This window comes from Falco rusticolus, chromosome 13 (genome assembly GCF_015220075.1).
Source record: "Falco rusticolus isolate bFalRus1 chromosome 13, bFalRus1.pri, whole genome shotgun sequence".
Lineage (NCBI taxonomy): Eukaryota > Metazoa > Chordata > Aves > Falconiformes > Falconidae > Falco > Falco rusticolus.
The window spans coordinates 9242790-9267879 of NC_051199.1; positions in this window are offsets into that span (position 1 = coordinate 9242790).

The window sequence follows — 25090 nt, forward strand, 5'->3', positions numbered from 1 at the left end:
TAAATCAATACCATTTATCTTTACATTTCTAAGCACAACTAGTTTACAACCCTTGGGAAGAAACAGCAGTAATTGGTAAGCAGTGTGAAATCTGCTGTTTTCTCTTTGTCTGTCGTTCTTATTAGCTCCAATAAGAATACCACACATTAATTTCTTGTTCATTGAGAGGCCAACAGACCTTTCTGTATTGCTAGCTTTTAAATTTGTGACATAATACTTCTTTTTCTCCCCCTCTCTCACCAGCATTTCAACATAACATCCCAGGTATTTTCCTTCACTATGTTTCACCTTTGAATTTTGTTTTTCTTATCAAATTGTCATTCAGCACTCCCAGCACTGAAGGAGACCTATACTATGGAAGTACCTGTTCCCAAGTCATGGGTCAAGCCAGGTTTTGGTAGAAAGTGTGACTTGGAAATCAAACTCGCAAAGTGTTTGCAGGGATCAAAAAGCGGGTAAATTAAAACCATGGCCATTGCTGCCTTTACCATCACCTCTTACTGGAGCCTCTGGGAGACCTTCTTAAACTTTCTGCACAGAGAAAGAAGAAATGTTGTATTTCAATCTCATCAGCATATGCATTTTTGTTCCTCTTATAGCATGCCAGCACCATTAGGAGTTGGGATTATATGTTGATAAAAATGTTACCTTCTTTCAGTGGTAGCTAGTAAGTATTGTCATTTTGGACTACTCTAATGTCATTTACTTCCGTGGGGTTACTTTGTGATTGTGATGGCATGATAATGCAGTAACACTTCCTGTGGATTTCTGAGCAAAAGAACCAGTGGGGATGTGTGAAACTCAAAATCTATCCTTCTCTATTTTAAGATGTACTGACCAGACAGACTTCTAAGGAAGAGAATTCCTATTTGTGCATCGTTTCTCTCCTCTTTCCTGTACCATCTATACTTAACTGTAGCCTGCAAAGTCATTATTACCTATTGTACCTATTATAACAGCACCAACAGGCCCTGAGTGATCTTGTCTATAGTTATACCATCACAGAATGCAACAGTTGGTGGCCCAAAGCATAATATAAATTGATAAGACAAAAAAGGGGAGACTGAAAGGTTAGCCAGCTCAAAGGCACGCAGTAAGTCAGTGGTATAGCTGGCAGAGAACTGCAGTTAGCTTACTGAGCACCATGGCCTGTTAAGTGCTGTACTTTGGAAACCTCATTCCCTTCCCATCTCGAGAAATCTTCACTGTGCACTTAAGTAGTGTGAAAATCTTCAGTGTGCCCCTCTGCTGCTGCCAAACCCAACAATGGGAAAGTATGGTGAAGTGCATTTAATGAGTGTTATTGATTTCAGCAGTAAAACACAAATCTTCAATATTTTGCTTAGCCCAAACTTTATATGGAAGGAATGAATGTCATGAGCAGAGCTGGCCAGAATCTTCCAGGTTTTTCTTTTTTTTTTTTTCTTTTTTTTTTTTCCAGCCAGAAAAATATTTACATTACTAAAGCAAAACATTCTTCCCTGTGTAGTACTGTTATTTAAGTTGTGCTAGAATCTGTAGTGTATGAGTTTTATTTTGCTCCCTTCAAGGCAAATAGAACTTATGGAGAACCCTAAACTCACCAGCCAGCAACTCTTCCTGCACTGTGGTCAGGTCGGAGTGCTCAGTGCCCATTACAACATATCCATCCCTCTCATTCTATCACCTTGCCCTTGACAAACCACTTAGCAATACAAAACCAATAAAAAATGGTTTTAATCTGACTTTTGTAGATGATGTTCCTTGTTCAGCTTGTAGTAGAAAAGCACAGCCTGACTAGTGTTGATAGACATGCTGCAAGATCAGCAGACTCAGGAACTGAACAGAAAGCTGATACCAGGGTCCCAAAGAAGTTGTCTGGGCAGCTACTTCACCCTCTCAATCACTTGTCATTCTAGGACAATATTTAGTTTCTATTAGGTGATGATTTAGCAACATATGAGCTTGGAGAGCAGTGTCCCCTTACCAGACCATAAGACCTCCTACTGATGGCCTTATATATGGTTCCAGAATTTCTCACAGTCTTTGATGTCCAATATTGGTTTTATGATGTTGTTCCAAGCAATTGCCTTTCCTTTCTTGAAGAGAGGCCACAGGGGATGTGTGGTTTATGCTTCTGTAAAGTTGCTGAAACTGCCATGCAAAGGGACATGCTTGTGAGCGGTTCACCTGGACTGGGACTGTCTGCAAACAGCACGGCATAGTAACCACTAAAGGCTAGTTTGGGTCATTTGTGAAGGCTGGCTTAAAGGAAACTTCCTTTGCTGCAGGCTTTATGGACATTTGTAGGAAGCAAGAACTCAGAAGATTATGGGTGAAACTAGTCTTATTTTAAATGCTGTAAACAGAGAACTGTGTATAAGGAATATCCGGGGAGAGCTTCAGTCATGGGCAGCCCGCATAGCTGGTGATAAGAAGCCATTAATTGTCTAGGTGGGATAGACTGGTCCCCACATTACCGTGAAACATTCAGTGCCAAGGTGGGACATGAGAGGTTCACATTAGCAACTGTATCACAGTATGTCCCAAAAGCTTCACTGGCATCCTGTCTTTCAGTCTAAATCCCAATACCTTATATGCCATCGGTGTTTTCTCTTTCTCAAAAGCCAGCACCCTTTTGAGCTAGCAGCTGGTACAGTCAGTTTGTGTCCTGAGAAGCTGATTGCACCTTATCTTTAAGAGGTAGCAAAACAATGACAGCTTTTGATTTCCTGTTGTGTACACTGAACTCTGTACTTGCCATCATCTTGGATCATGCAACCCCCAGGGATCTGAAGGATTGTGAAGTACCTCACTTAAGCATTTAGATTTCTTGCAAATCCAAGGAGAGGTATAGGAAAAAGATCTGTTGTCGATATTTGGTAGATGTAGGAGGGCTTCTGATGTAATCTTGGAAATACTCATTTGCCCATGTAATCACCAGAAACATGTTTTGGCTGTGCTTTTTCCTCCATGGTGCTTACTGTTGCTTATTCTTTTCTGTGGATGCCCCTTGCTGTTGGTTTTTGACTTGTTTAGCTGCTAATGTTGCCTTCTTAAGTGACATTGTTGTGTTGCCTCCTCTCTAACGTACAAGTTTCATAAGTCACGATTGAGGTATTGCTACCATCACACCAAAGGCAGCGCTGATGGTATCACATGGTTTGTGTCAGCATATGAACAGCTGTGCAGGAGCTTTTTAAGGATACACTCCTGGAAAGCTTTAGCCTCTAACAAATGTAGTTTGAAAGGAATAAACTACCTGACAGACTGATACTGGTATTATACAATTTTGCTTCTTTAGGAGTCACGTTGAAGGCTAACACGGTCTCTTAAGCTTTTAACCTCCACAGATAAAAGCTGGTTTGCTTCTGGCTTATTTTCCAGGCTTGTCTAAAGTGCCTGGTTGAGTCAGTATTGTCCTTAACAGGACTGTACAGTGTGTTGTGCGCCTGGCGTGCACAGATCATACAGCAGTACCCTTGTTTCTTCCTAGGGCCCCTGGTACCATCCCACCGAGCAGCTATGGAACACTTGCACTGCCTTATAGTTCAATGGATAATAGCAATTGAAGAAGGTGAGCTGATCTGATTTCAGAGACAAAAGCTGATCTGCTCTGACAGTAAAGATGTGTTTTCTGCAATTACCATCTGCAAACCTCTTTTGTAGAGGAAATAGGAATTGATTTGAAAGAAACCCTGGCATTGTAATGCTATCAAAGCAAAATTGCTTATTATCAATTTGCCATTCATTCTGAAAGCCTTTAAACCAGTTAAGATTATTTTAATTCAGCACAATCATTGCTTCCAAATTATCGACATGTAATCTTGTTTCAGTAACTCATCAGTGGCTCTCTTTTAATTTTCATATACAGTTCTATATAAATAACCTTTTCCTCAAAGTGACTTCATATTCATCAAAAGTATTATAGAATAAATAAATACAAATGTTTACTTAAAGTACCTAATCTCTGTCCTTCAAATATAATGAAAAGGACCATCTCTGAGATGGAGGAAGCATAATCTTTCCATCCACTCAAAGCTCCTGATGCTGCCATTTGCAGTAGGTGTCCACCAAATGAAACAGCTGTCCTCTAGGAACTGGACTGAAATCAGCAAGTCAATGTACATAAGCCATTGAGTTGTGATCTAGCTGTAATGTAACAGCCTTGTCATCTTTGTTTAGAGTGTGGCTCAAGCAAATGGGTTTCCTTTTCTTTAATACATATCGTTCTGACCTTAGATTGATGCACAATATTTCTTTCCTCCTTTTTTCCCCTCTTTTCTCGCCATGCTAAAGATGGATTTACAAGGCTCATTGCATTGGCAATGAGGTATGAAAACTTCCACCTTTTGCATGCAGTCCAGACTTGACTGTAAGTAAAAATATTTTTATTTTGAATGAGAAGGCTTGGTATTCTCAGCCTTGCTTTCAGCTCTTGTGGACCCCATTGAATTTGCCACACCTGAGGAAAACTGTAATGTGAAATGGAGACTAATGATGGAATTGTTTTTTGGGGATGAATTCAAAACAGTATTCTCTCTTAACTTTATGCTCTAGTGGCTGTTCATCTGGGGTATTGTAATTTGGTTTGTGACTTGATGATGCAAAGAACTTCTCCTCACTTCCATGAAAGTAGTTACTATTTTGCAAGCAGATTATGTGATTTCATGCCTTTTATTGTGGTTGCAGTTGGGTTTTTGTTAGTTCTCTGAGTAACCAAAGCAACCTAGCCTTGATCTCAGATACATCTCATATATTTAGCGCAAGCAGAGAATGTTGCCAATAATGTACATTAAAGGTTAAATAAGCCTGTAGATTATAAACCCTGCCTCTCTTTTCAAGATTTGAATTAGAGTTTTATAGCTCCAAATACTGTCTTTGCTCAGCCTCAGACACCTGCCTGGTAATGCTCTCCAGAACAGTGTTTCTGTAGTCACAAAGCTTAGATCCCACAGAAGAGGTATCTAATACATCAGAATCCAGCCCAACAGTTCTCTGTCTCAGAAGCCTACAGACTGGCTTTAAACAAGTTACATCTTTGGACTGGGAGAACACTTCAGGACATCTGTCATGTCCTCCTGCTGTTAAAAAATTTACAAGTTCTGAGACTTATGTTTAATGCCTGCACATATAAAAAGATTTAAACTTTGATTGATTAAATCTTCTGTAATAATACAAAAGCAGATTTTAAACCTGTGAACGTACAATTGTAACAAGGTTGCTGCTTTTTAAAATATTAATTAAAAATGTTTCTGAAAGAAACACATTAAGAAGTTAGGTGATGTTTGTATGCCACCTCCTTTTTCCCGTTCTTTGTAACAATGACTATGGACACTTATTTTAAAGAATATAAGACTGAATGGTAAATCCTGCTAATTCAAGGGCCTCCTTGTTTCTCAGTCCTTGTTCCGCTCTTTTCTTTTTCAGGGTTAATTTGTACTCTCAGGACCTAGTGGAATAAGCTGCTGGCTGCAACAGCTTGTGTTAAGCAGCAAAGATGGTGTGGGAACAATTAATGGGGGCTGGCTTGGAAGTAGCTTTGCTTTCCTGGCTTTACAATGACGGTCAGTGGGCAGTTGCTTAGAGGCTGATTCCAGTTTTCTGCAGGCTGTTCTACAGCCACTCAGCAAGGGAAACGGAGGTGACATCACTCACAATGCACAATAACCAAAGTCTGAGAAAGCGTTGTTTTCTATTCACAATAATGTTAAATTCTAGTGTGTGGGTTCATAGTCTCCCTCCCCTCTTCTCTCTCCTGCCATTCAAATTTGTTGTTATTATGTTGTCAGCTCTGTACATGGAAGTTTTAAAATCAAGCTAATCTCATCTGATCTTCTCTGGGAAAGGTGAAAAGGAATTAGGGATGGAGGTTTATTCCCAGCCTCTATTAATTTCTTAGGCTGATTACTTGGATTTTCCCCTCTTTCTCTCTGTTTTTTTTCCACAGGTTTTTCTCCCTCTCTGCCCGTTGTGGGTGAGGGTGGGCGGAGGAGGGACTGCTGCAGGTGAGCTGCCACTGGAGCCCTGTGGAGCAGGCTGCTGCCTGGGGCAGGAGATGGAACACGTGGCTTCTGCCAGGCACATGGCTTTTCCTCATCAGGCCAGCAGTCATGCAGGGAGAAGTGGCACTGACAAAACGTCAAGAAATCAATCCTTGCATGCACATGGGTTCCAACTGCAACTATGGATAGATTTCTGACAGAGAGGAAATGGCTGTGGCCAGAATTGTGTTGTACATCATGATTACAGCTGTAAGGAGCACTTCATTTAAGTGAAATAGTGGCAAGCCTTTAGATTGTAAGTACCTGACCCAAGCTACCTAATGGAAAGTTAAAGTAAACTTAATTAGCAACTTCAGCTTGTTGTGTTTCTTGTCATGCTATATTACTGCTCTGAGGAATACCTGCAAAGCTTTGGCTCAAAGGCTGCTAAGTTTCAAATAAATCAACTGTACTCATTTATAAGCTTTTACATTATTACTTTATCAACTAAATATATATACCTATATTCCATATTTTTGCCAAGTTTGAAGTAATGGTTTTTCCCTCTTTTTTAACTACAATTTTCATCTTCGGTCTTAGCAATAAAGCACACCGCTCATACATTCTAGTACAAAGAAAAAAGCAGAGATGCCCTTGTAGCTGTCTCTGGTATGTGTTGCACGCAGCCCTGGCTGCTGCCATGCTGCAGCACTGTAGTCTTTTTTCCTTCACACAGAACATAAAACACTCTATTTCCTGGATTCCACAGTTTATATATTTTACATAGAAGATGAAAGCCATGGGAATTTGTCCTAGATTAGCTACCTGAAATGAACTGGGAATATGTTTCTATCCCTTCAGGTAATAAAAATTCTGGGATAAGAATTTCATAGCAAAAGCACCACAGTATCATAGTTTTGTGGACCCTTGATGTGAGGCATAATTTCAGGTGCATAGCTCAGAATAACTTAAAGAGCACGGAAACAGTTAAAAAAACGAATAAGGAGTTATTTCACTATAGAACTGTCATTTGATCAGCTTTGATACTTTAGCATTTAACTTCTATTAACATTCTAATATTTCCATCACATAAAACCAAGTTACAAGTATATTCTCTAAGGAAGGAAATGTTTTAAAAATATAACTTTGAACTTCAGGAGTAAATAATTGATGGAAGATGTGAAGAATTATGAAGTCTCTGCCATAAAAAGAAGGAAGGGAATGACTGCGTCTGTTAAACAAGAGTGGTTGAAGGGATACGAACAGGATTATGTATCTATCTATTTATGAAGGAATGTGAAGTGAATATTACTGAGAATGCTTCTGGTTTCCTTGAACGTGTTCAAAACAGTGATATGTAAAATGAAGTATGTCTTCTTAAATTAACTTGTGACACTCACTGCTGCAAGTTATCGTTCAGAGCAGAACATAGTAATAATTTGCAAAAGGCCAAATAATTTTTATCAGTGAATGGAGGTATGATAGGTGAGAAAAAGGGCTTGAGATGTATCTGTGACCAAACATACGTCGATTGTGGCTGAATTTGTTGTTTGACAGGCTATTTTCCAATTGCCCTTTGTATTGTAATCTGTATCATCCTGATATAAAGCATGCTGGTGCTATCAAGGAGAGGACAACATGCCACCTGCTTCTAAGGCAGTTTCACAAATAACTTCTTTTTTTCTGAGGTATGCAATGTGCGTGTTTGAGGTGAAAACAACTGCTTGTGTTGAGATTTCAGAACATCTTTGGTTCGGCAAATAGAACTTCTAGAATTTTCTTTCAGAAAAAAAACCCAACCATTTTTTTAAATTAATGTTTTAAGACCTGGGATATCACTGTTTCACATTTGTTATTTGATACTCACAATCCTAATAGGTGTTAGTAAATATTGGTGTGAGTAGCAAGTACAAAACTTGGCGTTTCTCTTCAGGCCAAGCACAATCTTAATTAAATCTGCAAAAGTATGGAAATTCTGGATTAAAGCTGAGGGTTTTCCAATATATCTTAATGCTTCAGGCATAAAAAAGGGCTGTTGGAATAGCTAGGCACCCTACCCATGTGCTTTAATAGCTGGAGATCAGTTTGATAGCTAATGACTTCCAGCGCTAGTGAAGGCTAACTCTGAACCCGATGTACTTTGTTGATCATATCAGCACCATAGCCATTGAGAATACATCACGTTGACAGTACATATTATTAACCTTTTTCTAAAATATATCCATGACAATTAACTGTCTACCCTTAATAGCTGTATTTTGCATTACTATGGAGAATGAACTCACTGTTGAGGAAGCAGAGAAACTGAAACAGTCATACGACGGTATGTTGCTATCTATTGAAATATAACATGTACAGTATACATAATTGTATTGATCTGCTGCTGATAAAAGCAATATATTACAGTACACTGCTACAGTGCTTTCAGTCCTGACTACCTCCACAGTACCCCGAGTGGCTCCATGGACTGCCGTAGAGGTGGCTTGAAGGAGAATCCTGACTTGGTGGTAGAGGATCTTTCTCAGATGTATGACCTTTAACATCAACTTACCTGTTACATTTTTTCTTTTAATGCTGTGAAGATTTTGGGGTCTGGAACTTGCAAATATATGTTATCTAATATGTTTTTTTTAATACATAGTCAAGCCACATACCTGATATCTGATGGCTTGGTGTATGCCTATTAGTTTTGAAATAGGTTATTTTTATTACTCGCTTTCCTTCCTCTATCTCCAAGCAGAATAAATCTAAATTCAAATTTTAAAGGGGGGGGGGGGGGGGGCAGGCAAGAGAAAGCGAGGCTAGCAGTCAGCTCAGCATGCCAAGGTACATCCCACAGCAATTTTTACAGCTGCATTTTAAACTCGTTTAAAGAAAAAAAAAAAAAGAAGTAGGGTTTATAATAGAGATTTGAACCATCCCTTAACAATAGAAGAGCAGCTGGGTGCTGTTAGAATATCAGAGGTTGCTGAGAATTGCAGTTTGAATGAAACTGTCTGCCCAACTTTAAAAGAAGATGTCAAGTATAGACCCTCTCTCACTGAAAAAAGCAAAAAAAACCACCTTATTGATCCATTTAGCTGGTAACAGATACGAATCAAACCAAAAAGTATATTCTCTAGCATTCAAGTTAGATAAATGTCAAGACCTGCAATTGATCTGGAGTTCATTGCAAAACTTCATGTCTGTATAGTGATACAGGCTGGTGAATTCTGCAAAAAGTAATGACATTCTATAGAGACATTTTTGTCACTTTTTCTGAGAGAAACCACATTTATACAGTTTTGCTGGAAGGGTGGGTGTTACAGCACACAACACTGGTAAGAGTCAGCAGAACTAAGCAGAATTCCCTAGTTTTGCCTCAAGAAGGCATGAAAGAATTGTATGAGTTCTGGTATAGGATTTGGCCTGTTGGATTTGCTCAGTTTTTTCTGTACTTTTCTACAAAGCACGAGCCATCCTCAGTTGTGTGCTGCCTTGCTTTGCGATGCCTTTGCAAGAACAATAACTTCAATGAGCAGCTCACTCTGAAATCTGTTAATGATGCTTTAACAAATGGTTATTGGCTTATCCGTCATTCAGGGGAATGAAGCAGGCAACCCTCACCTCATGGCTGCCCATGCTGACATCCCCTAATCCCCTGAGGAACCTGTCTGCAGGGCTGGGTCTAGCCAGAAAAGAATGACGGCCGGTTCTGTGTATACTAAAATGAAATATGGAGCTGCCTTTGAGCTGGAGCTCAGCCTGCATGGCTGGGTCCTGTGTGACTGCAGCTGAAAAGTATTGCACGGCGAGCACGGAATGGATCGGTGGCAGGACCAAAACCCTTTTGCAGTGGAGTTGTTATTCACAGTGCCGAGCGAATGAGGCAGGCCGAGAGATATCTCAGGGATTTCACAGGCTGGATGTTATTGATAGCAATGTAAGGACTGTATTGATTACTGTGGTAGCATATTTATCGATGTGTTAAGGCAGGCACCTTAACATCCAGCACTGTAGAGCCAAATTTTTAAGTATGGACTTTACCAGCCAAAAAGCATCACAAAACCATCTTTGCACCATACTTGTATACAATATTTAAAAATTCTGAGCATTATAAAAATACATTTTGAAAAATATTTGAAAGTAAAGATACCAATAGTTAGAAACAGAATTTAATCCACAAATACAGGTTAGTTTTCACATGCTCTGAATTACCAAAAATTAATTGCTCCCAAAAGTGTATTTTATTCAATAATGTCAGCAAAAAGTTGGGTATTTTTTATATTCAAAGAATCTGGAAATATAAAGGTAGTGTGTTTTCAATGTGAGATTGTATTTGCTTAAAGTTGATTTTTTTTTGCAATAAAAAATGGGTCAAGAATCACATGTGTGCAAAATAACCATAAAAGCTCTGGAGCGAAAAAGAAAAAAAAAACACCCATGCAGTCATCCTCTATGGTACTGTGACACAGAAGTATTGAAAAAGCTCCAGACAAGGTAAGGAGGTAAAAATAAGCATGAAAAATAGACATAGCATATGTCATGGGGTGAACATCACTCTTGACTCTCTGACTGCAGAAGCACGGCTGCTGCAGGTGGAGGGAAGGCATGCATAAACCTCACGCTGTCTCCTGAGAGCACAAAGCAGATGGAACCTGCCATTTCTTCAGTGGTCCTGTGGTTTGACCAAATTGACCCAACCAATGTCACAGCAGAATAGTGTGAATTTTGTGGCCAGGGCTGCAGGACAGTGAAAAAAACCAAACAAACAAAAAGACAAGGGGTAGCACAAAGCTACACTATATTTTAAGTTATTCGACCTGGGTATCAAGATAGGAAAAACTTGAGATATATATTTATGAAGTGTAATGAGACTATAAACTGACAGTGTGTTATCACATAATCGTTTGTGAAAACTGTGATTATACACCAGTATGAAATGAGTTTGTCACAGCAGCTTCAAAGCCAGATTTGCAATTGCCCATGTTTTAAATGGGATTTTGCAAACAGTCCTGTACAGCAAATAAACCAGGGGCAGGAAGGGAAAAACCCTTAAGTATTTTCTACATTGTACACAGTTGTGAACTTTGCTTTTGTTTTTGCTGGTTTGCTTCTGGATGATGCAGTCTTGCATTTGAAAAAATGCTGATATAGAGTGAATATGTTTAACACTTTAATGAGATAAATGCCCACGTGAAAAAGTTCTTCTGGGTAACAGTGGAGGAAAGATGGTAGATTTGATAAGAAGGTGTCCACCAAAGAATTTCTCATGTCATTTTTATCAACAGGAAATACTTCAAATTTAGCTGAGTCCAAGTAAAGATCACATACATGAGCCTACAGGTTTTGTCCAAAGGTTCTCATCATGTTTGATTTATTGAGGCAAATGGTTTGGCACCGAGTGCCCTTTTTGTTCCCCTGCCTGCTTATGGAATGATAGCAACCTCAGAAGGATGTGAACTTGTGCTGGGCTCATCCCGTTCCCACCCCTCTGGCATTCCATTTGAAGAGTGATGTAAAACCAGCTTGCTGCCTGAGGAAAAGGCTGTATTTAGTGATACAAGATATTATATATTTTTTGTGTGTGTGTGATGAATACACAGTAAATACCTACGAATTCTCAGGCTGAGGAAACTGTGCACTGTTCATTAGTATATATATATATATACATATTTGTACTTACAAGGGATATATGCAAAATCAGTTAATGCTAATGTATGCAGTGACAGGAAAATAAAATACCTTGGTGTGTGGACAGAGAGAACTAGAGGGGTTTCTTGAAAGTATTTCAAATCTTCTAAAGTATCTTATCTCTACAATGACTTTATTTCATCCTTCGTTGTTCTTTGATACCCTCCCTCCTCAGAAGATATTTTTTGGGGAAATGAACAAATCAGATAATTAATAAGAACGGGGAGGATTAAAAGCTCAGATACCCCAAAGCAAGAGGAGTGTTCTCATTCTGTCTAATCTTTTGAGGGTAGAAAAGGTCTTCAAGCAAAGTCCGTAGCTCTGAGCACTTTCAAATCTTACCAGGAACTGAACATATTCATATTGCTGACCCACATACAAGTATTTGTTCTCAGCTTCGGAGTTTTCAGCTTCTTACTAAGATTCCTCCTTTCAGTTAAAAGAACAACAAATCTACCGCAGATTGTTTTTTTTTTTTAATATATGATTATTTAAGGCAGAGCAACAGCTCCAGTTGAATTATATCTTACAAATGATTGATCCTGCCTTCAGGGGCTCTACTCCATGAAGTAGATTTGGAAGATATCTGGAAAAATTCAATTGGAACATTTGTTATAATTGTATAACTATTTTGACTGTATGGTATATGGATATGTTTAATGTTAATGTAATGACTGTAATGAAACGTGCCTGGGTGGCACTGGGCTATCAAATCAGTCTCTAAATAAAATAACACAGTTTGTCTTAACTAAGTACAAGAGCGTATGTGGCAAGAGTAATGTGGTTTACTTTTTTTTCCTGAAAGGAGTACAATGAATGTTAGATATATGGTTGTCCTCACACCCTGCATTCATATTGCGCTCCATTTCCTAACAGGCCATCGGTAAAGGAAGATAACATTTCCTTAGTCTTAAGCAGAAACAATAAACTTTACTTTACATTGGACTTTGTGAATGGATCTCCAAAAACTTCCAATCTTTTTGTAAGGATCCAAAGGAGTCTGTGCAGCACGAGCAGTTTGGTGTCTGTCTGGGGCTCCAGAACCATTGTACAGAACTCTTGGCAGCTCCTTCCTCCAAGGTATGTCCTTAGTGTTCCACATATGTCCCCTAAAGAGTTAATTTCCACACACAAGATAAAGACCAAGCAATGAAAGAAAAACACAGTAAAAAAGTGTCTGAGAGGGAAACAAGAATACATTAAAGCTCAGCTTCTGCGAAGTCTTAGAGAATTAGCTTTGTTTCATGAAAATTTGAGATTATAATGAATAGCAGAGCACTTATTTGCCAGCTGAATGGCTGCTAAATATAGCCCTTCCATCATAAGTTTCTCAGATAGTGGATCTCTAGAGAAATGAACAACCTGCTTCTGCCCTGAAGATGCCTTTATCTTTAAAATTCTAGTCTTTAAAATATTCCTTTTACTCTTTAAAAAATAACTGCTGGCAGAGCTCCCTGGCAGGCCAGGCCAGGCCCAGTGAAAGTCACCTCTGAGACGGCCTTCTCCGCTTATACTGCTCTTTGCAGCAAATTGTCGTTCTAGCCACGATGGTTTTGTTCTTTTTCAAAGGTGAATTGCTGTACAATTGGCAAGAAAGGGCTTAGGACCTGAAATTACAAATGCTTGCCCCCTTCCCCAAGTCTGGTATTAAAGATCAGAGCAAATGTTTGTAATGATTCATGAGATACTGCTGCCCTCCCTCTCTCTCCAGCTCCCTGGTTGCCTGATTCCTTATACACATCAATGTGTTTTTTTATTGCTGTTTAATAATAAATGGTATTTTGTTTTCCTACCAGACACTTTTATTAACTTCACTTTTGTGTGTCTGTACATGTTTCTCCAGGCATGATTTCTCCCCAACACCCCCCCAGATAAAAGCAGGGGAGGGGGGAGAAAAAGCACAGCTTTATTTAAAGAGAATTTGTCCCTAATATGTTGCAGGTGTAGGGGACCATTCAGCCAATTAAAGAGAGCAGGCTTTGGCTCCTTCCCAAATGAGGTGACCACATGTTACACTGAATGGTGGGTCACAGGGGCATCTGGTTGTCATTTCCTCACTGGTCAGCATGAGGCAAGCATACAGCAGCAAGGAAGGAATAAAATGTCTACATTTTCTTTATCACAGGCCTTATCCTGCAGTATCAAAAGGTCCAGAAGCATCCAGAGTAGGAGAGACTCCTACAATGCGATGCAGCCTGGGATTTGGGAATGAAAGCTACGTTTTCATTGGCTTAGTTTTGAGGTATCGTTTAAGTTATTTCTGTCTTTTTGCTACAATAACATGAATGTGAAGGTTCTATCAATGTAAAGAAATTCTAATAAGGTTATGCTGGTTTAACTGACTTGAGAGTTCCTCTGACAGGTAGGAGATGTGTCCCCCTCTACCAGGCAACAGCCCCTTCCACTACAGACAAGCGAAAAGGTCAAGTGCTGTTAAGTAATAGAGGTTTGACGCAAATGTAAGAAGACATTGCGATCTCCAGTCTCTCAAATAAGTGATGTAATCTTATGCTCAGCAAACAGGGTAGATCATGAATTATGAACAATTTTACTAGCTGATCTGTAGCTTAATTGACTCCCAGACTGCACATACATGTAGGGCTAAAGGGAAATACAGGCTGCCAGAGCCATCACAGTGAGGTTGTCTTAAAAAAAAAAAATAATCAGAAACATCTGGTTTCAACTAAACTCAGGCACTAATAAACTAATACTCATCATGAAGGGGGAAATGCTTCAATGAACTAGCCAGGTCAGTGAACTCATTTTGCTCTGAATGTGGCTGGCCCCCAGTTTTCAAACTGTTATGGTTAACATAGACTGGTTATTTAGTTTCGTTAATGAAGTAGTGTCAATGGTGAAAAGGTTTTCTTGATCTGGAACTTTCATCTTTTGAGTACAATGAATTTAGAGTGGTAATATTCCTGTTCAAGGGTACTGAGCATCGCACTAGCTAAGGGTTCACAAACAAGTTTCTGCATGGCAGCAGAGTGATAAATGTGTTTTCTTATCCAGGGTGAGTGCAGCTGTTGCTGTTAAAGGGGCTATGAGGCCCACTCAAAACTGTTTAAGAGAAGAAGGCTGCACATGGAGCAGCTGATGAACCATGGCAACCTCCTTGTAAGCCTCGGCCTTGATCAGAGGCTGGAGAGGAAGCAATGGGCTGTCCCCACATGGTGGAGCACAGCAGATCGTGCCCTGGCCCAGGGGCACAGGCCAGTGTCAGTTCTGGCACCAGCTTTGTGGGGAGGAGAATTCAAAAGTGAGGGACAAGTTAAGTTATGGTGTATGCTAATAAAAGCAGGGACTTTGCTCAAAATATTTACTCTAGTCCATATGTGAACCTTTTGCATTTCTTCACAAAGAAAGAAAGATGACCAATTTGTAATTTCTTTCTGGCTTTATTAACTCCTTTTTTGTCTTTCCCCCAAGAGGATTTTGTTTTGTTTTTCTGGAAGCTGCCCTCATTTGAAGCCTAAATCCCAGGGCCACCCTCCTATCTCCATAGAGATACAGTGCTGCTTCAGACTCATCCATCCATCCACCCAACTCCATTATGTGTTCTAGTTTTACCACATATTTAATTTTCCAAACTGTTCTGTGTATGGCACAATTGTATGAAGAATTCTATGATTTTAGTTCTGTTTGCTTTTTGAAAGTTTTGCTAATTTCTTTATAATTTGTTCTAAATGTCATGTAACACCCACACAACAAAACTGAAAATCATATGCAGTTACTAGTGAATACTGAATTATCACATAGCTATAAATCTGAAAGAATGAAAAGGGGTATTTAGCGTCAGCTTTTTTTCCCCCTACTTTTTCCTTTGGATCCCAAACCCCTTATCCCAGTGGCTACCAATACCATAACAGCTGCTGCAAAAAATTCTGTGTGGACACATCAACAACACCTAGAGAGCTGAGTTTTCATGGGTTTTAAAATATGACAGCCACTTCTTCCACCACCCCAAAAGCTGAAGCTATGAAAATGTCAGAGGCTTTCATTAAGGCATTCAGATTGTCAAAATCTTTAGATTATTTTAGGACCGAGACGCTTGGCCTATGATCATTTTGAACAGACTCAATACAAAATTTCATCAGACCCTCTGGAGAGCTGATCAATTAGCAAAGTTGTGACTCAATGGCAAACTTTGTTGTTTTATAAAGTTCAGCCTGAAAGTTTCATCCAAACCTAAAGAAGTAGTTGGTGAACTCTAGCAAACATCTTGATCACCCACTAAAGACATATGACATTTAGCAGACCTTGAATGCTTTGAAATGGATGATAATGGTTATTAGAAGAATGGGGTACTTGGTGGACAGTTGCTGGACCAGTTCTGTGTTCATTGCCCAGCACCGTAACTCTTGGTTGCTGCAACATAGCCAAAGGTTCTTGCTGTTTTCATGATTTACTGCAATTTTTTCAACCAGCTGTGCAGCCATAATTTTTGTTCCATGACCCAGACTCCTGTATATCAAATATAAGATTACTGATTGTGAGGGATTTGGGGACTGTAAATAGAAAACCATTCTGAAAAAGGACATATGGTGTGTCTGTTACTGAGTGGTGAAGTACAAAAGAGGCCAGGGTCTCTTTGTCCACAAGCTGTTCTGATTCCAGGATTATTCAGACACATTGTGTCCGTATCGTCGGTGCAGTTCTTGCCGGCGGCTAGTATAGGCACACCATACATATGTAAAGAATTGACTATGGGTAAGCCTTGGGGTGAGTTTTGCAATCACTCGGGTTAGAGTGTTGCAATCATCAGACTTGGAGGTCAAAAATACTTGGCGTGACTTTGATGTTCTTTTAATATCTAAAGCTCTGTCTAAAACACTGTTAATAGGGTCTTACATAATGAAATAATTATCTCCTCTGGTATATAGTTAATCCTCCAATTACTGTCATTTGTTAGCAAAGTTAAAGGCCATTTTATAATTGTAGTTAAATACACTTAGTATAGTTTTCTTCCAGTTTGGGAGCTGACACAAACTAGGAGAACCCAGCATATAGGTGCCATCCTTCGTGATACCTGGAAAAGAAGCCTGTCTTAATGTTAATTTGGCTGTAGAAAATGTAAATGGCTGGCATGGAGATCTGACGATTTACAGCCACAGTTAATTTGGCCCTAGGTATGTGATCAAAGATGGTAATTGTGCCAGTATACTCCTCTATAATTTGATCTTTAACCTACCTGTGAGTTCTTTGAAATTGATGACATGGCTGAGGAGTTAGTAAACTGTATCTAGTCAGTTTGGTTTTGTAATCTGGATTAAAACTAAACTGGGATTTCGCATAGAACTCTGGAACAGGAGTTTATAAATCCAATTTAGTTTCATAAAGGAAAAAAACCTCACCCCAAACAAGCCAAAACCACAAAAACAATATAAACCTTCCGGGGTAACTATTAGAAGAAACGGCAAACTCAACATAAGCATTTTATTTCTTTTTTTTTTCCCCTGCACGTGCTTTTGATCTAGAGAGGGGATGGAATTAGCCCCCAGTATTTCTAAAACATAGCAATTTATGAACACACTATTTGTCTAGAATGGATGATAAAATAAAAACAAGTGACAAAATACTGATCCTTTGCAGATCAGACTCACATTTTTCTTGCATAGGCTACAATTTTCGTACTGTATTTTGTGGTTAGGAAATGCCAGTTCCAATGAATTCTCAAATTAGAAAATGAGGGAGGACTAGAGCTAAAATAAAACTCTTTCTGCTGTAAGGTATGGACTTCTGAATCTTTAAATTTTAGGATGATTTATAGATGCCTTTAATCCATTTGCAATTTAACAAAAATTTCAAAAGAAATGGCAGATAATAAATAATTGAAGGGCATGTGTTCTAATTTCCCAAATATTGCATTTGTTAAATCTCAAATACTGTCTCTGAAGTCCCGACAGCTGCTTTTCAATCTCCTTACTGGTTAATATCAGAGCTAAAGATAAACAAGCTATGGCCTTTTAACCTGTAGAGTTTGATTGGCATCATGTTAAACTAACAGACTTCTACCCTAAGACAACGTGAGGGCAGCTTTTTCTAAAGTAGAAGAAAAACTGCAGGGCTTTTTGGATAAGGTCATGTCCATCCCCCTTTCCTTCCTTTTAAAACCCCTGATTTGTAACATCTTCCAGAAGCATGGAGAAGTGGCATTTTTGCTTTGCCTTGTTAAAGAACTGCCTAGTTTGACTCAGATTAAATATAAACACTACTAAACATGACCGGCAGAAGTAGGAGTGCTTGAAACCACTGGAGTGAAGTTAACTTGCATGGGGAGGGCACGTTTGTCTGCATAGATTAAACCTATAGAGAGCAGTTGATTCATCTTCTGTTTCCTTTTTATTGCCTCTGGTCAAGTGAGTGTTATATCATGCAAACTGAAGCATTTGTTACCTGTCTTTCAAAGTTCAAGTATGGCCCAGTTCTGAAATTTATCACAAAAATATCTATGGCTTTTATGAAAACAGACTTGAACTCTTAAAATTAACTTTCCTCTTAAATTTCTCTGGAGAGCAGCAATGTAGTGCTAAAGTCCCTACTGAAATCAGCATCTGGCAGGGTTAGCCCTTCAGATCCTTATCCCACACTCATTTATATACATGAATTTAACTTTTATTGAAAATTATTATGTTTGTAAAATTGCCACACATATGTTTATAGGATGTTAGACTCTTGTGTGTAAGAAAAAATTACAATCTAGCCATATGGAAAATGTATTAGAATAAAAAAAATAATATTAAAAATATTAAAAAATTATAATACCTCTATAGTAATTGTGAACAATTCTGTGTCATTTATGAGAGAATTACGTACCTTTTAGAGATTTCTACAACTTGAATGTAAACAAAGGAAACAATATTATTGCTGCAGTAGTTGTTCTATAACTTTAGAAAAAATTTCTCATCCATCTATATGCAGTAAAATACAGTTCTTGGTCCAACTGATCACATCTCTCTAAATTAAACTCTCCTAATCAATACCTCAGGAGGTAATTGTGACTTAACTCTGAATTTCGAGCCTAGTGCCTGCCTCTGTGGTGGACCAAACTGTGACCTGAGTAATGGCAAACTCTGAGGAGGAGAGCTTGTTTCATCAGGGTCTGTCCAGGTCCATCTCCAATGTCTAAGAAGCCCTAAGACAGAAAAGTAAAGGCACTAAGACCATGGAAACAAGGAAACCAAAATCATAAGAACAGAAGCAATGTTATCAAGAGGCTATGTTAACAAAACTGGTATGTATTTCAGGAAAGTGAAATTGATTTAGTGATCCGGAGTGCTGTTGTCCTCTTTTTGAAGAAAAATAAGTTCCGTCTTGTATTAATATTATTGATTCAGTAACTAATGTTGTGATACTTTATCCCATAAAACTACAAACTGTGATGGAAGTTTGCAATATGGCTGAAAGCTGATTCAGTTCAAATATGTATCTTAAGCTTGTTTAAGTAGATGAACAAATGAGAAATCTGTAACATGGGTGTAATATTTATAGTTTGTGTGCACAAGAGCTCTAGTGAGCGCGCAGTGTTTGTTTGGACAAGTGCTACTGGATTTCAGAACTGCCCCCCAGGTCAGTGTCAACACTTCACAGCCCCAGACAGAAAATGTTTGAGGAATTTTCTACCCAGGGCTGTGAACTGGGCTTTCCCATACTCGCCAGAGAGTTGATAGATGTAACCCAGTAAAACAAAGATGTCACAGTTGTCATGTTTTTCATGTTTGTACTTGAAATACAATGGCGATAATTTCCCAACATCTCTGTTACTGCTTCTGCAGAGTAAGATGCATAACCATTTTCCTTACAATCCATATGAAAATGAATAAGTAGTCTTAAACTCATGAATTAATAGGATCAACAACAAAGTCTCACAGCCTTTTTGAATATAATTTTCTCTATCTCTATTTTCTCTAAGTGGTTTTGACAAGGGATAGAAGAGGAATGCTGATATCATAGCTGTCTCTAGTGAGTTGAGCATGGAAGTAATGTGGGGCTTTTTTTTTCCTCTTAATTTTGTGGATTTTAAAAACTGATACAGAGAGGAACTCCTAAGGGCATTTAAATAATAGGTGAATTGTATGCCAGTCCTTTTGTTAGATTCAGGCCTGTGACAACTTTAGTACCTTCTTAAGACAAGCTAACAGCAACTGTGGGGCAAAGACTCATTTTGGTAGGAGATAAGTGAACAATATTGGAAAAAAATCAGAAAATAAAGAAATTTTAAAATCTGGAAATTACCCGTAAAGATATTTGAAATTAGTTTAGAGAACAGTATCTGAGATGATAGTGTAGGAAATAAACCAGAAGGAAATAGGAATATGGGTTTGCTGACCTCAGTGGATGGTTTCCAGTCCTGCTTGGCTTTCATGTACAGGACATGGCCCCTGGATTATTTCAGCAAGAAGTGCATATACACACCTATAAGGAATGATGAAATCGTTTAACTTGGAATAAAATGTGGGGAACTTGTCTCAAGTTTTGTTTTCACCATAAACTTTTTGTATGGCTGTAATCAAGGCACTTAGAACAGATTTCTGGAGATACGTGAACATAACAGAAACCTAAGAGAAAATCAAAAAAACCAAAATATAAAAGTGGACCATCAGAAGGATTTATTGTTTTCTAATCCTACCTATGGTAATTATATTCAAAATATACTTAATATGAATTACGTAATTAATCCCCAGTGTTGTAAATTCAGGTTATTTCCAAAATAGGTAAGGTCTGTCTTTGTTATGTAGAATGTGCTTTTCACAACTCTTGATATGCTGAAATATGCAGTGGTATAAAATCTAGAGAATGAGGTAAACCAGGGTATAACTGTGCTTCTGCTAGTGAAAGGTTTAGGAAGTTTGGGATGTATTCTGAGTGATATCTGTAAGTTGATGATGTAAATTGTTAAGTCACATGCTTAAAATCTACCAGAGAAAAATACTTCTGCTTCTGTGGTGTAATTTAAAAAATTTGGTTTGAATATCTAGGGCAACGTATTTAATTTCCGCATATTTTACATTCAGTAATCCTCTTTTTTAATGGACATGTTCTCCCCTCAGGGTCACATTTTCTTTTTATTGCATATTCCCTCTTATTTTCTGTAGGAGAATAGAGTAGGAAAACATTTAATGATCTGTACAGAAAGATGCACTTTAATTTCAGTAGAGCCTTTCTGGAAGGATTACTTTTTTTTCCAGAGTAATAGCGCAAATTGCAAGGCTCTGGAGAAACCACCACCATCACATCTTGAAACTAACTGCCAGGGAAAAAAAATCAGCTGCAAACTTGAGTTTCTCTGAAGGTTTTCCATCTCTCTGGGTATCCCAAAAGTTGTCCCAGGCAAGGGATTTAGAACCACAGCTATAGTAACAAGACTGCTGGCATAACCCACTGTACCACTTCTGATTCCTTCTAACTCCTTTGCTTCGCTCAGTACCAGCCCCGGATCATGACCTCCCTGCTAAGCAAGGCTATCGCTGACCGACACTTTTAAACTTTCTTCAAAACTCCTTATGACAGCATCTCACTACTTTTTCCATCAGAAAGGTTGCTTTTGTTTTTCCTGAAGTTGCATTTGTATTTTCTGCATCATAAGCTCTCTGCTCTGTGGACTTTGAGACCAAGACAGACTGTTCGTATCTTTTTTGCACCAGACTTTCACATACTTGACTAACATTCACTGTCATTCTTCTTAGGTGAAAGAAGCCAGCTTGCTCAATCTGTACTCAGGAGTTTTTTGGGTGTTGTATAACACTGCTTTCTGTTACTGCGCCCATTGAACTTGTATATGAATCATACACTTTCTTTCTGGGGATTTAGGCAGATGAAACACCTTTACAAAACTCCCAGGGCTTTAAATTAAGAATGGAATCATCCCATCTTTATTCAATCACATCACTTATGGATTTTGCTGGAGGGAAACTCAATGTCCTTGGGATGTTGTGTTGTACAGATCTATTACAAACCAGTTAACAAGGACATTTCATGTAATGTAATTTTAATTTACATAACCTTTTAAAATTGGATTATGAAGGCTTAGGCATTGTAATGCATGTGTGGAACAGGGTGCATGCCTGCTTAAAGCACAAGAGTCACTTGGCCACTAAGGAGAGTGCCTCATTTGATCTCACACTGAGAATTTGCTGTAGGTTTATGTTGGTTTATTTGGAAGCACAACACTGATGTAACAAACTGAAAAGTGTTTCAGGAAAGAGTTAATTTCTTAATAGAAATTATGCTTCCTAACTCCATGCCAGAAAGGATTAAGCAAGAGTTTGCTAATTGGAGAAGGTGGGAGGGCCCTGGATTTGTAGGCAGAGCAGGTGATAATGTAACTGGTAGAGATTACAGACTAATTATGTGAAACTAGCAATTGACTGCCAGGTGTGTGAGATGCACAGCAGGGTGAAGGGAAGGCATAGCTGGTGGGGAGTTAGCAAGGAAGAACTTTTAGGTGCCCTTTGAAGCACCAAGCGAGCATAGCTCTGATTAGTACCTTGTTGAAGATGGTTTGTGTGTGAGAGGAAAGGAAAAACTAGTAGTGAAAGAAGGTAGATGCATTTTTACAGATCTTTTTTCAAGCATGACTTCAAGCTTCTGTGTTACATTTGACCATTGCCTAGTGCTATGTGCCCTGCTAATACTCAGCAGATGCCTGTCTATCAGTATGAATAAACAAGAATTCTATTTTGTGGTAGTGGTGACATATCCTTGAAAAAAAAACAATAGTTGTTTTTTCTGCAGTGTAAAGGTCAGGTTTCATTCCAATTTAGTTTGCCTTTTTTACAAATCCTTGGTATTAGCTACAGCTTTAGGTAGCATGGGGATTGGTGGGAACACCTTGCTATTCTCAAGTACAGGCTCTGAAGAGTAATTCAGTCATTACATATTTTAATACAAATTACAGCTTCCTGAGGAGCAACTATAAATAAGCCTCTGCTGCTGTGTGCATAACAGGCAGATGAGTGTCGTGCTCTCACAGAGCAGCCCTGTAATTGAGAACCAGATGCTCTGAAGTTCTAGCCCTGATTCTGGTTTTCATGTGTGTGCTTGAGTGATTGTCTGCATCAGTGAGTTGTAATTAATTAGTTAGTGACTGGGAATGTGCAGAAGGTATAAAAGAACCATGTTAAAGCATTTACAGAGGTGTGTCATTGCTCTGCTACCTTCCCATCAAATGTAGGCAGTGTGATCTATTGAAATGCACCTAGGTAAATATATGTTTAATAAAAAAGAGGTGTTAATACCTATTCCATTTTCTTAAGTGAAGTGTAAATGTGAGTTGTTAACAGCTTTCAATACTATATTGTAATGAAATTACATTTTTTAATTATTTGATAGGTAGATAATGGTGATGTGTTTAAAACCTTAGCCTTCAGCTAGGGGTTTATGCTGACCTCAGCTATCAGTATAGATGCACTGATGGGGAGATATATATATTATATATATATCTGTAATCTTTATTTAATAACATGAACACTACTGGCTATAGATGATGATGCTATTGTAACAATATAATGAAAATAGAATGCATTCATATCGGCATAAAGAAGAGGAAATGGTGTATATGTATAGTTTTTAAATGAATGACTCTCTATGCTAGGAAAAGTACCAAAGCAATATATGTGCTTAACCACTGGTTATTTCTAGGGTATGTTGCAGACATACATCTAGAGATGCTAAGGAGAGTAACTTCATCTCTTAAGAGCGCTGTTGCATTTCTAGCAGTTGTTATAGCATTTAGTAAAATACGAATGCCTGTAATTATGGTATATTTTAGGAAATATGAATTAATTTTAGTATTATAACATTAATATTCCTTGGCAGGCTATTAATCACTTGACTACTGGGTGTTTAAAACAGTTCTTTAGAACAGGAGATGTACAAGGAAATGACTGTGGCTTCTATTTTCCTTTAGGCAAACAGCCCACAGCCGCTCGCCAGCCCGGGCATAATGCGGTGGTGTGGGGCAGCTGAGCATCCTACACACCAACAAGTAACTCCATGGATAATGGACCTGCCCGACTACTGGATAACAGCTAAGTAACCTGCCTGCCAGCACATACCTGGGACTTGGCTACCTCATGTAACATCTGGTGTGAATTTTAGCTGAGAGCACCATCTCGTGTGTTTAGGCTCAGCTACAAGAGTAACGAGCTTTGCCGCACGCGTTCAGGGCTCGCTAAGGGTTTCTGAGACAGGGCAAGCGGATAAAGAGGTCTTAGTAGCTCTCCGGTCTGCTGTAATACAAATAGAAACACACAGCCTGGGAATGGCATCCCCCCAAATGGGCTGATCAGGCTGTTGAGCTGCAGCTGCTAAAGGCATTTCTGCCTCAAAGACAAAGCGTGAGCTACAGGTGCTGCCCGTGTCCCAGGCCACGGCGCAGGTGGGAGCGAGGCGAAGCCTTTCTGCTCTGGTGCAGCAGTGTTTCTGTGGCGGTTCCCTGCTTTCCTAGTGGTGTTTCCATTGTGGATGTGTAACTATGGTTGCTTGGTTTCAATCTCTGAAGTTTAACCATTGAAATTTCTTGTTCCTCTGGGATATGTGGTGTGGACCTAATGGAAACCGAAAATTTTATTTTGGAATGTGAGAGAGGTCAGGGACAGAAGAGGAGGGCTGGGTGCAATGTGGCTTTGCTGATGCATGGATGTGGCAAGAGAGGTCTTCCGCCTTCTTGGCAGTTGGGAATATTATATTAAACACTTCTTGGGGAGAAAACTGTTGTTAAACTTGTAATAATATGTTGAATCTTTGCTGTACTAGGAAAGTGATTTTTACTTCATCATTCTTGTTACCAATTACAGTTCGCTTTAACTTAAAGCCTGTCTAAACCTGGCCCATCAAGACTAATTAAATCATTGTTATTTATACAGCTTAGTTTGCTGTCTTTGGAAACATAGGTGCCATCTGCCTATTTGCTAAGGCACAGGAGCAGCACTGTTTTCTTTTTTTTAAATACTGGTGGGGTTTTTGTATCGCTTCCTCTTATTTTACCTTACAAAAAAAGTTGCATTTTTTTAGGAATGAGGCATTTGCTATATTAGTGAAACACCTTGGAACTAAGATTTCATTTCTGATTTGTGACTTTGCATGACTGTCTTATCTCTCTTGCCTTAGGAACATCCCAAAGCAATGCTTCAAAATGTTGTAAAAAGACATCGTGTCCCAGAAAACCCACCCCGCTTTTCTAAGCACTGGTTTCCTTGTGAAGAAGGCAGTGTAAGATACTATAACCTTGGGAAGATGTCACAACAAATGGGGTCTTTGTACCCATTCTTGACCTTTCTGTTAATTATTGTAAATAAAAATATGAACATAAAGAAATATATTGCTGGTATGTGAGATTAGAACATTTAATAGAAAATAATACTGCATTGTCATAGAACTTAAAAGATTGCAATGTTATAAAACTAAGTGTGCCTGACACTTACATAATACAATTTAAAAAAATTGTGAGTCTG